Genomic DNA, 11,033 nt, shown 5'->3' with positions numbered 1-11,033 from the left:
AGCTTCTAACCCTGAATGCAGACAATTAAATTTGAACATCTGAACATGAAATTACCCTTTTTTATAACAATACCAAAACAATTTTTAGACGCGGAAGTTAGGTTTGGGTTTTCCTGAGTAACTTTGCAAATAAGTGAGACTTCGGCGTTAACTGTACGGTGTTGATACTAACGACGCACGTTTACATGTACATGGGACCCTCTGAAGTATACTGTACCAGACTCTGCTACATGGCGCGGTCATTCATCTCTCCTGGACGCGGGACTTGCACACGGTTCCTTTGTGGCGAAATTGTCCTCCGAGGTCGATCGCGACGAAGAATAATTGCGACGATCTGGTGTACTTGCACCTCCTTAGTACTTCGGGCGTTCCTCTTGCCACTAGCGTCGGATGTACGTGGTCACGCGCCGGTCAGGAATCTCTCCAGTGTCGGGCATCAATTGGACGTCGATCTGCCATCATCTCTCTCTGGTGCCGGGCTTCGTTTGGAAACGTCGATCTGGAGACATCCTTCGGGCTTTGGGCAGTGTTTGGCTTTGATGTCGTCTTTGGCGTTGGCTGACTGGCTTCATCGGAAGATGGCGATGCATCGTTGCGGGGTCAGGGAAGTCGACAGACTCCCTTCTCAATCTCCTTTAGCCGCCCATGATTATGTAGTTAACGCTTGGCAAAAAACAAATCACCGCGTAATCTTCACCAAAATAAGGCGCACACTGGTACCTCTCTATCTGCGATTCGCTCACGGTACGTAAGGAAACAAAGTTCACGGACACAAAACAATGATCACGCGAGAGTGTAGCGCGGAGATGCTCTCTCTATGAAATCCGGGTAAAAACTGTGTCTGGAATCATAGTACTGCCTATATATAAGAGATTCGAATTCTTCCGTTGAACAGGACGCTCTAGTGGCTTGGCTTCTGTTTCAGAGGGGATGCGAATGACCTGTGTCCATTGTCTTGAAACGCGCGGTCAGCAGCGCGTCTTCGATCCTTGCAGGCTTGAGCTCCAGCTGGTTTTCCTGGTCATCCGTGAACATGGGTTCGAACGCCTGCTGCGACTCAAGCCCGGTAGCGGCGAAAATAATCCTTCCATTTATCTGTGTTGGTGCAAATATGTCATGTTCTAAGCGGCGGCTGTCACTCAAGAAAAACTCGTCCCCAACTCCAGACGTCTGGCTCGGATACAAGTTTATTCACAAAATAAATCAAACCTCACACTTTCATGTTTGTGCATAAAATGAATCAATAAACAAAAAATAATTTATATCGAACTGCGTTTCACATGTCACTAGATACCGTGACATACCTAGTTCTTGAATACATACGATATCTAAATTATAAGAACGTATATAGTCTATGAGAGCTTTTCGTTTAAGTTCAGATGAAAGTTTGTTGATATTTATTGTAGCCACGTGGTAAATTATTTCCTGTTCCATATGCTTGCTTTGCATTAATGTTTTATAACACTCGCTTGAGTTGTCAGAACTTAAGTTATTGATTACAGATATTAGAAATAGACACCATAGAACAGACACTACTACCATTACTACTATCTATATACTTTGTCAAAGTTACTTATTATCCTGTGTACTATCACCGGTACCTGTGTCCACTGTTGTATTTACTGCCGGTTTCCTTGCCTTATTTCGTTTGGGGTGAGGTCGCTTCGACGCGGTCGGCGATCTCGACGTACTGCGTTTCTTCTGGCGATGCTCAAAGGTGTCTTGGCGACGGCGCTGAAGTTGCCATTCCGCTTCCTTAGCCTGTGAGGACTTCAAAGTCCCGGCATCTATGGACGTAAGCATCTCATTGTTCGCACCTTCCATCTTCAATGTAGGATCCATCATCTCAGGGGTGGATATCCCTTGATCTGGCTTCGGCGTGCCGTCGGACGAATCGACCGACGTGTCGGCATGCTGCTCGAGCTCCACGTTCACTGGTTCCAGTATTGGGGTGTCTTCTGCATTCTGGTTCTGGTCTGTCGACTCCTCCGTTATCACTTCCATTTCACTTGCGTCGACGGTATCACTCAGGGGTTCAACTGGTAGCTGTTCTGTCTGTTTTGGGGGAGAGTTCGAGGTCGAAGCGCGATTCAAGTTATCGGTGTCGGTCTCGGTGTGCTGCGCAGATAGGTTCGTAAATGTTGCCGACATCACTGGTTCAATGGCATCGATCTGATTGGGCCCAAATCTGGCGACATTAGCATACAGGGTGGAATTCTTCACAGGCTCAACAGGACGTCGTTGGGGGCACTTCCCAGCCACGTGTCCCCCCAAATCGCAGATAGCACAGGTGCGTTCCTGACCAAGATACGCCTTCCAAAACCGTTGTCCACATATTGTAACATGAGGGAATCTCGTGACGTAATGAGATTTTCAGGATTTTTTGTCCCATTCGAAATTTATAAATATGATCTCCCGTGTACACTTCGTCCAGAATTTTGTCCATAATTTTGCCATATTGGCTCAAAACTGAACGTATGTCGTCATCTTTGAGTTCCTCGGATACAACATGTATCCGGACCGTCACATAGTCCATACCTGCCCACGTCATGTCAACACTATATTCGTCGGTATCGTCGTGATATTTAACACAGCCATTTGAGTTCTGTATCAAACGTTCACCAAGCACTCGCGAAGTTAATTTCAGGAACACACACTTATGAAATAAATCAATTTCTATACTCACTACTTGTTCTGGCTTTAGCTGCAACGTGTCGTTAATCCAACGATGTAAGTCTAAGGTCGAAGGTCTAGTTGCAACATTTCGAAAGTTTAATTTCAGGGTATTAATTCGCCGAAGCACCATTCTACTAACTGCTTCTATTCAACAGGACACAAAAGTTGCCACGCGAATGGAAAGTAACCGCTTATGCAGGAGCAGCGCGCACGTCTGCTCACTCACGCGTTCCATGCGAGACTCACCACTCGGCCACATCGTCTTACGCTATTGTGTTTAGCACGAAGCATTCAAGAATCATTTCCTTGAACAAGATCGTTATTGCAAAATAAGTCACCGACGAGGATGGGATTCGAACCCACGCGGGCAGAGCCCATTGGATTAGCAGTCCAACGCCTTAACCACTCGGCCACCTCGTCTTACGCTATTGTGTTTAGCACGAAGCATTCAAGAATCATTTCCTTTAACAAGATCGTTATTGCAAAGTAAGTCACCGACGAGGATGGGATTCGAACCCACGCGGGCAGAGCCCATTGGATTAGCAGTCCAACGCCTTAACCACTCGGTCACCTCGTCTTACGCTATAGTGTTTAGCACGAAGCATTCAAGAATCATTTCCGATGTTCATTTGTATCCACCTCTGCACATTGTCTACACTCATTTGTTGGTAGTCTTTTTATTTCATTTAGTCGAACATTTGTTGGAACTAGATCATGCACCAGGGTATACCACAAACTCCGTATGTCCGTGTCAAGGAAGGGCTTGTGGAGATTTTGCCATACATTTGACCAAATAACATTAGGTTTTTTTTTCTCTATTCGACTCTGCTGCAAAATTAGTTGTCGTTGAAATGTTCATACAAATATTTTGACAGAGTATTCTCCTTCAAATCCATGGGAAACTCCACATAACTCCATTCTTGTACACTTCGCAACATCTTATTTGACCGCCCCGAAAGAATTCTAAGTCCTGAAATCGTAAACTTAGCAACATTGCACTTCGGCTCCAGGTGAGAGTAGCCAACTTTGAGTAGGTCCTTCCACTAGACGAAAAACGCTGCGGTGAAAGGTTTTCAATTTAACACTTTCCATGAACTTAGAAACTATAAACCGCTATTATAATACACAATCAAACAGAAATAAGAAATTTGGAAAAAGAACCTTGAGGGATATTTACGATTCTGCTTGCTCGACTTGAAATTTGGGTGGGGGGGGGTTGAAACACTGAATAGAGTTTTTCTCCACCTGGTGGAAATTGCCATCAAGTTTGTGCAGAAAGAAGCAAATTTGTGAAGAGTTTATGTGACATTTTATTTACATTACCTTGCATAATATCGAACAGTTCTCAAAAACATAATATTTTACACAACTTATCGAGAAAATGTGCTTGAAACACGGGAAGGTGGGAGTCTTCATAAACGTCAACATGTTTTAAGGGTATGACGTCATCAAGTTAACGTAGAGCAATTGGTTAGGTGTTACTGTCCTTATTTTTCGTCAAGCGTGAAAGGTCGCGGGTTCAAATCCCACCCTCTCCTCTTTTTTTTTGTTTGCTTGTTTGCTGAACAGATACCGTTGATATTAGAATATTTAAAAAATGGATCCGATGCACACTTGAGGGACGTCCCTTCTGTGCATATTTCCCCTTAGAAGTTGGAGATTTCCAGGATTTAAAGTTAAAACTTTTCTTTTTAGTTATTGTTCATATGTTGTGTTAACACACACATCATGATTAATTCACAAATCACATATATGTATTCAGGATGCAAAATGTAATGTTATTTAAGTTATGTATTGTTTGTTCTTCACTGACACTTAAAATATTGATTATTTGATTTCGATATACTAAGAAAAGATATAAAGTTATTCTTCTTTGTAGCTAATCAGTGGTGATTTATTCATTCTAGTGTTTTGGACTTTTAACCACTGTTATTTTTTAAAAAAAATATTTACCTACGTTTCGGAGGCTGGATCTGCCTCCGTCTTCAGGGTAGCGTGTAGTCTGTTATGTCACATAAATGGTTGCCTAGGAGGATTATTCTTGGTGGCCTAGGCTCCACCGCGTCTGTAGTCACAAGGACCTCTATATACAAAAAATTGCCAGGTAAGATTATGAGTGGCCCAGGCTCCACTTTGTCAAATGACCACGTCAAGGTCACGACCAAGGCTTCGTGTGGCACCGTTAGGTTTCCACCTTGATCTCCGAGGACTGGACCACCCGGATTGCATGTTGACGTAAAGCGGGGTTGGTGTGCAATGTGTATGAATAGTCTATAGAGACTATGCGTGAGATCTTATGTGTGTGGAGGGATAGTGTCCGAATTGTGAACTCTGGTCCCGTTGTTGTTAGTGATTTTTGTAGTTTGTGTTTTTGTAGTGATGTAGTGCAGTACTGTAACGAAGGAGAGCGTATAATGAGTTCAAATTGCTAAGATTGGTAATTTTATGTCCGTTCCTTCGTAATGACTCTTGTCAATCCCCTCACCACCATCTTACCATGCGTCTAAAACTAATAGTAAATCGCTAATTAACATAAGTAAATGGTTATTGCGACGGAGGCCGATTCGATAAGAAACTACTAATAAGTATTTATATGGTGAGTGACAAACAAAAAATTCAAAACCTCATAATGATCGTTAATTCCTCACTGCTTTGTATCTAAAATGTTTGTCTTCTTTGAACAGAAAGTACGAGTATCAGATATAACAAACTTTCCACACTAACTTTGCAATATTCGAAACCACCATTACAGACTTAGCTCTACGTAACTTGATTCTGCTCATTCCACGTGGCATGTGACTTCCTCCTATCATCGAAATAACTTCCTCTTACTATTTCCTTTCCTCTCGTGAAATACAGAGACCAATGTTAACTCCTTAGAACGGTGGATAAACTTTACACCCAACGATAAACTCCTGAAAAAAATCCTGCCTAGTTGGAGAATCGAACCTACAACCTCCCTCGTGAAAATCAAGCACGCTACCTCTTCTCATGTTAAAATTTGCTACCAGTTTGAAGAAACCAATTCACATATAATGTCATATCTATAATTTCCTCATGGCAATTTTCATGAGGAAACAAATTCAGATAAAATCTAGAAACGCTGAAAGGGAAAAATGATGAACATGTCTATTGGCGTTTTGTCATATTTTGTAAATTGTGTCAAAATTCCGTGTGTTTTGAACTAGCAATTGTTTAGTTACGAAGTATTTTGTTGTTTGTTTAAAGTAGGAACGGGAGAGCGAAAAGGAGTCATTTGAACCAGACCCCGTTTGCCAAGAAACTTCAGCTTTTTTCCAAAGACTGTATGAAAAGAGAGAGGAAAGGGATATTCAATGTATGAAATATAAAATATTTGTGAAATTAAAACAATGGAAACCTTGAAAGATAATACTAACGAACTTCAAACTATGAAAAACATATTTTCGTGGTGGAAAACTCCAAGTCATTTTCGAAATATGAACTTGATTTTTTTCTGTATTATAAAGTGGAGATATGGACGATACGATCCCTCAGCAAGAAAATTTTAAGTAAGCTACCTCCAACTTTTTCAATGGTCATAATTACTAATTAGGGTCCGGAAGTTGATGAAAAATCAACTTTTTTTCCTGACCCTTAAAAACAATGCTAAACCTGATATCATGTCCGTTTCCCTTCAGTTAGAGCCGGAAAACACTTTCTATTTTACATTTTTTTTCATTTTTCGGCCATTTTTGGCTTTTAGTTTATTTGTCAATATTTTTAACAGTTTTTGTTGTATTTTTACTTATTTTTGAGGTTTATTTTTCTCCTCCTCTGTTGTTTCGTGCATTTTATATGCATTTACTAGTCGTTTTAGCAAATTCACCATGAATCGAAAATACGGTCAATGGAAAAGCATAATATTATTCTTAACTGAAACGTTTGGCAATGGATTAAAACACTTTGTGTGAAGATATACTTTGAGGTTCTTTTTCTGGACACTATTATCGCTTTAATCTGTAGTTTTAAAGTAAAATTAGTCACAATATTAAATGCAATTACACTCTGGTGTACGCGAAGCAGAACTGTATTTTCGGATGCTGGCCGACTACAGTATCATAGAAGGCCCGCTCTGAAAGGTGATGAATTGGTTGATTTGGTGTTTTAAGTCAACTTTATACATAGTAAGGCTAATCGGGACTGGACCTACAGTTTAAAGTGGGATCCGAACCGAGTGCATAAAATAACGTGAACCGTGTGGTATAGGGGGGTCGTTTGCTTATGGAATGGAAAAGCATGGGTTCAAACCTACTTCTTTGCAAAATCTTTTTCGGGAAGTAAACGGCTTATCTACGTTTCTTGGATATTTCCGTTGATATTTATGCGATTTAAGTCCAGCATTTCCGGATGCAGAAAGTTGACATGTAAGTTCTTAATATGTGTTAACTTATAACAGCTGAATGAAAGGAAAAGCATTTCCTAAAATCCTGACAATCACTGAAAGATTAAAAACATTAGTAGAAGCATTACTTGAGGCATGCACAGTGGCGACGATTATGGAGTGTGGAGGTGCAGATGACCCAGCACTACACTAAACATTATCTACCAAGGGAAAGAAACTGTCCTTGCCCCCCTCCCCCCCACCTTGCCCCATCAGTTTTGAAACCCAATCGCCGCCACTGAGTATGCATCGCATAAATATTTACAGTAATATCATATAATATTATATTACGTTATTAGAACACTTCGTACTCGGTAAATAAAAAGGAAAAAATATTAAGGAAAGGGTGGGATTTGAACCTACGATGTTCCGATCTTGACGAAAACAGTAAAAAATCGAAAGTGCTGTCATCTAACCAACTACTCCAGGAGATTACTAAAAGAAGTAAAGCAGGTTAATCTCAGTTGAAGCAACGTTGTGCCGGAGTTTCGAACCATTTCTCGCCAAAAACCAAGGAAAAGACACACTTTGCAGAATCGTTTGGTGTTGTGCAAGGTATCTTTACTAAAAATTTCGCATAAAATCATCATAAATTTGCCTTCTTGCATTTAAATGTGACCGCAATTCTTTCCAGATGGATGAGAACGAGTTCAGTGTTTCACAATGCACATAAATTTCCCTATTTTCAAATTCAAAACGAAGAATCTTGAAATATTTTCATCATTCGTATTTCTACTTAACATTTTTTTGTCTAATCATATATTTTATTACTGCTTTAGGGTATCTTTAATTTATGGAATGTGAAAGAATGAAAAAAAATCACGAGCGTTTTCATTCAGGAAGAAGAAATGTTGCAAAGTTGGCTACTCTTAGTTGGCTCAGAAGCGCTATGCTGTCAAATTTACGAATTCCGGACTTTGAAATTTTTCAGGGCGGTCAAATAAGATGTTGCGAAGTGTACAAAGATTCGTACATACATAGGGTTCTTTGTTAGTCGAGACAAGTTGGGTGGATTTTGCGGTGGAAACGTATCGGTAAATATACGCAACCACATTGATGTAATCGACCTTTCAATTAAGTACAATTTATAATTTCTAGCTAAAAATAGGGACTTACATTTATTTTCAATATTCCATAGTTCTAGACCACCTGTCATTTGTGTTTGGCACATGATCGGGAATGGTACCCGAAAAAAATGTCCGTACCACATGAACCATCCCACAGCAGACTTTATTTGTCGGAGATATTGCTGTGTGATTGGCAACACTTGAGCGACATAATTTAATTTACTAAAAATAAAAGTGTGTAGGAACCAAACACGCTGAATTAAATTGAGTTGTCTTCCTCTCATTTGATAGCACTGTAACCTGATTTCGCTTACAATTTTTGTCCAGTTTAGATCCAGCATTCTGGATTCGTTCGTATGAAAAGTAATGCCCAATATTTTGAGTTCGTTTACATATTTTATCCCTATGTCCGGATTGTCTTGCTTCCAGTTGCCAACAGGTAAAGCCTTTGATTTTGTCATGTTAACTTCCGCTCCACTGGCAGAACAATACAAACACATTGCATTTAGTATATTTTGGAGCTGGTTCGTTGTTGTTACACAAGCTGATAAATCGTCTGCGAATGTAAACACTTGCGTTTCAAGGAAAGCACTCGCTGCCAGTGGGACTCGGCACTGAATGTATCGAAGTAGCGGGTCCAAGGTCAAAGCGAAGAGAAGCATACTCAAGGGGCACCCCTGGCGAATGGATCTCGTCACGTGTATTGCAGGAGTCACGAATCCATTGATAAGAAGACGGGAGGTTGCCTTTCTATAGAAACTTTGCAAAACAGATATAAAGGCTTCACTGAAGCGATAGGCTCGAAGTACTTCAAACAAATATTGGTGAATTACAAGATCAAAAGCTTTTGTAAAATCTAAGGATAGTATACAAGCTGCGGTTTGTTGCATTTCATAATAATACATTATATCACGTATACCCGCCACCATAGAAAATATATTTTGAGTTTTACTGACACATGTTTGCCGTGAACTGAGTAAGGAAGATAATATAGGTTTCAGTCTATTAGCCAAAACTTTGGCCATAATCTTATAGTCACAGTTTAACAAAGTAATGGGCCTAAAGTCAGTCATTACACTCGGACGCGTTTTTTTGGCAATCAGTACAATTATACCTTCATTTTGAAGCACGCATTCGTTTCGAAATGCATCTTGTATTATCTTGACCAATTCATGTTTCATAATATCAAAAAAACGTATATAAAATTGGTAGCCTATGCCATCGTTGCCAGGAGTGCGCTTAACGTTACAAGTACGCAGTGCTTCATACACCTCATCGACAGTGACGTCACTGTCTAACAAAGTTCTGTCTTCGTCCGTCAAAAAATTATTTACCGAAGTGAGCAATTGTTGTACAGCCAATTGATCTACTTCTTTACCAGTATACAAATTATTATAATAATTGTAAAATGCTTGTGATATACCTTGTTGACTTCTATGTGTATCTTCGTCGGAATCGACAATGTTGTTTATCAAAAGAGCTCTCTTTTGTTTTTGTGTTTGTACATAATGAAATAGGGAGGTTCGTTCATCTTGCAAGGATGACGCATGAGTAGTTCTTATCTTTATACCCTCCAAGTGATGCCGTTGCAACGTAAGGATTTGTGCTTTGTATTTTTGTATCTGTGGATAATGTTCGGTGACATCAGGTCGCATACATAACTCATGTAAAAATTTGTAATAGAAGTTCAACATTAAGTTCCGGTCACGTGCACTCTCTTTCCCTATCCATTGAAAATAGGATTTAATTCGAGGTTTTACGTATTTTACCCACCACGTATTGTAATCAGTATAGTGTTTTTGTTGCCGGCACCAATACTTCCATTTTTCTTCAAACATATCATTAACATTAGGCTGTTGAAGTAGGGCAGAGTTCATTTTCCAATAGGACGGACCCCAAACTAATTTAGATTCTTGTAGATTAATACTCATTCTGATTGCTATATGATCTGAAAAAGGTACCGGCAAAGCATCTATTGTCGTCACATATTTTATAGTACGACCAAGTGTTTAGAATCTGTCCAGTCTAGAACCTGCTTTGTTATTGAAATAGGTAAACACTATATCCTTTCGTTTTTCGGTCCAGATGTCCTTCAGCTGTAAATCGCTGATTAAGGTCGTTAATGCTAAACTATTTTGAAACTTTCCTATACAATCACATGATCGCAGCACTTGATTAAAATCACCACCTAGGATGATACACGAATCATTATTTGGAAGTAAGTATACTATCTCATTCTGGTAAAATTGTTCTCTTTTCCATCTGTTTTGCTGTCCGGAGGGGGCGTAGATATTAACAAAAGTATAACGTTGACTTTGAAAACTAATTCCCCTCCCATCGACTAATTTCTTTACATTTTTTATTTCTATACCACTTTTGATTAAAATTGCCGTCCCTCTCCCGCTTGTCCCCAAGTTTACAATAGCTTCGTACCCATACAGGAAGTTAAAATCTACAATAAAGACTTCCTGCAAGTATAAAATGTCAATCGACTGGATTCGGACAAAGTCCTCAAGCAATTTGCATTTCACTGGCGTCAAGATCCCATTGATATTAAGGGTACAAAGACGAGTGCTGTAATTCATGCACAATAAGATATTATAAAAAACTGTATATAAGAATACCACGTAAATGTGCATTTTTGGTGCTCAATTACACTAAAGTAAGTATTAGTCCTAAGTGTTTTCAGAATGATGATAATCGTTCATGTGCATGACACAATTTACATTATTTTTTCTACCTGTTATTATATAGATATTCATCTTGTAACTCTCTAACATGTAATATATAACATTACACTGTATACACTAGGAAGTACACAAATTTATGTCGTGCACTACACCCGTAAATCACTCTCATCTCAAAACATAAACAAACATTTCTCCTTA

At 39.5% G+C, this 11,033-nt stretch overlaps 2 non-coding genes across 2 annotated transcripts; both read right to left on the bottom strand.

Moving 5' to 3' along the window:
- Positions 1-3,014: 3,014 nt before the first annotated feature.
- Positions 3,015-3,096, bottom strand: TRNAS-GCU (transfer RNA serine (anticodon GCU)). The gene has a single exon. It is a non-coding gene; the product is annotated as a tRNA-Ser (tRNA).
- A 75-nt stretch (positions 3,097-3,171) lies between these two features.
- On the bottom strand, positions 3,172-3,253 carry TRNAS-GCU (transfer RNA serine (anticodon GCU)). Its single transcript has one exon. It is a non-coding gene; the product is annotated as a tRNA-Ser (tRNA).
- Positions 3,254-11,033: the final 7,780 nt, after the last annotated feature.

This window comes from Lepisma saccharinum, chromosome 16, assembly GCF_977018435.1.
Source record: "Lepisma saccharinum chromosome 16, izLepSacc3.1, whole genome shotgun sequence".
Lineage (NCBI taxonomy): Eukaryota > Metazoa > Arthropoda > Insecta > Zygentoma > Lepismatidae > Lepisma > Lepisma saccharinum.
The sequence above is the reverse complement of the archived record's forward strand: the minus strand, read 5'-3'. Positions and strand labels throughout refer to the sequence as shown.